Source organism: Pseudocercospora fijiensis, assembly GCF_000340215.1.
Source record: "Pseudocercospora fijiensis CIRAD86 unplaced genomic scaffold MYCFIscaffold_13, whole genome shotgun sequence".
NCBI lineage: Eukaryota > Fungi > Ascomycota > Dothideomycetes > Mycosphaerellales > Mycosphaerellaceae > Pseudocercospora > Pseudocercospora fijiensis.
This window is the reverse complement of record NW_006921544.1, coordinates 890,205-894,279: the sequence shown is the minus strand read 5'-3', so window position 1 is coordinate 894,279 and position 4,075 is coordinate 890,205.

The window sequence follows — 4,075 nt, the reverse complement described above, 5'->3', positions numbered from 1 at the left end:
CGGCTAGGCGTAAGTAACCCTACTAATAGCCTATCGAGGCGCCTAATTACGACAGCGAGACTTAGTACATTAATTCATTGTTTCTAACCCTATAGTATAAGATTACTATAGCCCGTATTGTTAATAAGCAAGCGTAGGATAAGCGGACTTCCGGACCCCGCGGCGGTAACAAATACTATAGCGGAGTTGTCGTTCTTCTAGTATACGTTAAAAGAAAGGACGTAGATCGCTCGAGCTATAATAACTCGATTAAAGACATTGCTATCTATAGTAATAGCCTATATAGCGACAGCACTATAGAAGAGGTTATAGTAGTTCCGGCTACTAGTGCTATTAGATGCATACAATACGTACCTCGTTTAATAGCGAGGGTGCTATTAAATAACCTTACGAATAGGGATAGTTAATCGTTTATAGATAAGCTATTACGTACTTAGTAGAGGGACGCCTTTGCTATCGAGCGTATTAATAGGCTTGTAAGTAGGCGAACGACTCGATCTAGTAAGAGTAATAACTAGTCGATCGACGATAAGGGTTACTTAAAGTTTAAGGGTAGATACTATATCCCCGCTAAACAATCGATTAGACAAGAGCTTTTAAAGCGACACTATAATAGTAAGCTCGCTAGTTACTATAGTATAGAGAGGTCGTACGAGTTACTATCGCGTATATACTACTAGCTAAATAGTAAGCGGTATATAAAGGAGTATATACAGACCTATATAGTATACTAGCGAGTTAAAGCACCGAAGCACTTGCCGTTCGGCGAGTTGTCTTCGCTCCCTGTTCTAAAGAAGCTATTTGCTAAGCTAACAATAGACTTTATTATAGGCCTTCTACCTACTAGGCGTAGGGGTAGCAAGGACGTATATAATGCTATCCTTGTTATAGTAGATCGATTTACTAAAGGCGCTCGATATATCCCGGCGCGGAAAGACTAGACTACTATTAATATAGTAGAAGCGCTATAGAGCAACATCTTCTATACCTATTAGGGAACCCCTAAGAGGATAGTATCTAATCGTAGATCGATACTAACATCGCACTATTAGAGCGAAATATACCTATAGCTAAGGCTAAAGCATCGGCTATTAATAGCCTTCTATCTATAGACTAACGGTTAAACAGAGAGGCAGAATGCTACCCTATAGCAGTACCTGCGCAGTTATATTAACGAGAACCCTAACGACTAGGTCAACCTCCTACAACTAGCTAAATTCGTATATAATAACAGTGTCTACTTATTAACTAAGGTATTACTATATATAGCTATAATAGGCTAGAACGCTACTATACTACAAGACCTACTATCGCTCGAGGCCGAGCGTAAGGAAAGGGAAGCGCGTTAAGTACTAGAAACGCTAGCGGCAATAGAACATGTCTAGAAGATGCGAGAAATCTATACTAAGATAGCTAAGAAGCTAACAAAGGCCTAAGAGTACTAAAAGACCTACTACGATAAGCGCTATACACTAATAACCTTCAAGCAAGGCGATATAGTTATGCTTAGTACAAAGAACCTCCGCATCCGCAAACACCTATTACCTAATAGCAAAACAAGGCCCAAGCTCGCACTAAGATACATTAGCCTATTCTATATCCGAGAACCGAAGGGCATATAGGCCTACTAGTTATAGCTTCTACCCTATTATACTATCTATAATACCTTCTATGTATCCCTTCTTAAGCTATACTATTAACGCGAAGGCGATAAAGCGCCTACTAAGTTAGAAGAAGTCTTAGCTAATAGTAAAGAACTGTAGTCTATAGAACGTATCCTATAGTACCGGACTAGGAAAGGCAAGAAGGAGTACCTATTAAGATAGCAAGGCTATTTACCTAAATAGGACTTATAGGAAGCTAAAGGTTCCTTTAAGGATATAGCCGAGTTGTTAGATAAGTATTGGACTAGCGTAAAGAACAAGAAGAAGGCTAAAAGCTTATAATGTTACTATTAAGGCCTAGGATTAATGCTACCCCCGGGGTGCTATTAGCTAACTAATTAGAGGCAAGCAATTGTTAGCAATAAAGGACAATAAGACTATACTACTATAGAATCTACCTCTTTACTAGCGCACCCTATAAGACCCTTCTCTTAGCGCCCCCTCTTATTCCTTTATTCTATCGAGGCCCTAAGGCCTAAGCGATCGATAAGGGCGATGCGCGCGCGCGCGTACGAATAACGGTAATAAAGATAATAGCGTCGCGCTACGAGCTAGCGAAGGACGGCGCGGCCGGCGCGGCTATATTAGTAATAGTGTTGCGGGGTATATTGCTAGTTAAGGAAGGAAGGATATAGCTATATTAGTAACGGTGTTGCCGAGTTATTATTAGTCGAAGAAGGAAATCGAAAGTAAGGTAAAGTTAGCGCTAAGACGACTAGCGCCGCTATTATTAACATTACTTACTATTATTACTACGCCTACGGATATAACCCTACCTACACTACGAGCCTAAGGCACCTTTAATCAAAACTTTAATTAAAACTTTAAGACGCCTAAAAGATTAAGCGACTAATAGACTAACTAAGGGCAAAAACTATAGAGCTAAGCTAGCCGGGGTCGATCTTATAGACAATAGGTTACTCCTCGATCTTTCCGACCCTTTAAGCGAGGCGAACCTCTACTACTACACTTATAATAGCCTTTACCTATAGAAACTAGACGAGCTGTGTTTTTTAAAAGATAAGATAAGATTGACACTTAAAGGCTGCTAAACCTAACTAATTAGGGCTAGTGAAACTACGACAGTAAATAATAGCCCTCGTAATAATAAGAGCAACTCTCGGAACGGATAAACCCTCGGAAGCGGACATTTCTAGGTCTTTTTAGAGTAGACATAAAGAACTCGGAACGATATTACTTAGAGCGGAGGCAGGGCTGTAATACCTCGTACGTCTACCTATTATAGTAGGGAAGACGCGCCTATATTATAATTAGTCGATAGCCCTCAATTCTTATAGCTTTATATCCCTTTACTTTATTATATATAAGGATAGCGTAGTTAGAGTTGGATATTGTATTAGAGGTAAGGTTTGATATAGTTACATAATTAGGTAGTTGAGTGTTTAATTTAGCGCGGACTACGTAGCTTATTAGACTTGCTAAGTTAGCGGCAATAGAGGTCGTAGAATATAGATAGGCTACGAGGGCGCGGCCTTTAGAAGGGAAGCGTATATTAGGGCTAAAGAGGCTATACGTAATTAGTATGTAACTAGGCTAAGTAAAGCTAGGGTCTTAGTACCTTAGGCAGGGCTTAGCGCTTAGCAATAGGCTAACTTGCCTACCTTCCTCCCTCTCCTCCTAGCTCCTTATTGAATACTACTCGTACCTACTACTACCCTATCTACCTACTAATATACCCTTCTTATACTACTAGACAGTAGTAACCTAGTAATAAGATCTAGAGTAATATACTACTAACGATAAGTAGGTATAGGTAAAGGCCGAAGGAGTCCTTACTTTCTCTAGCGGTTACTATATATACGTTTATATACGTAGTAGTATATAATATATCGAGCGATATCGCGGCGTAGGTCCGGCTAGTAGTAGTGCCGACTAATTAGTTTATATATATATTCTCGTCTAGGGTGTCTAGCGATTAGGTATACGTAGTATACTTCGATAATTCTCGTTCTTAGGTCTCGAGAGTCCGGTACGAAGAGGTTCTCGCGATAGTATAAGAGGCTCGATATAAGTTCGTACTTAGAAGGAGACATTTAATATAGGGCGCCGTCTAACTTTAGCGGAGCTATATAGTCGTATAGGCACTCGTTTATACGCTAGATCTACCGGTTACCTTTGCTAGTACTAGTAATATCGTCGAAGATTGCCTTACTATCGAAGGTAATAGAAGATAGGCGTAGGGCTAGGTCTATATTCTCTAGCTTTAAGACAACCCGCTACTATGCCCGTATACGTTTATCTATAGCGTTACTAGGGATAGGAAGGTCCGCTAACCTACGGATTAAGCTGTCTAGCTTAACTCCTAATTTGCTAGTACGGTAGGTAATTTAGAACTTAAAGCGACTAAGGAATTTACTCTAACGAGCTTAGCGTCGACTAAGCTACTTAGT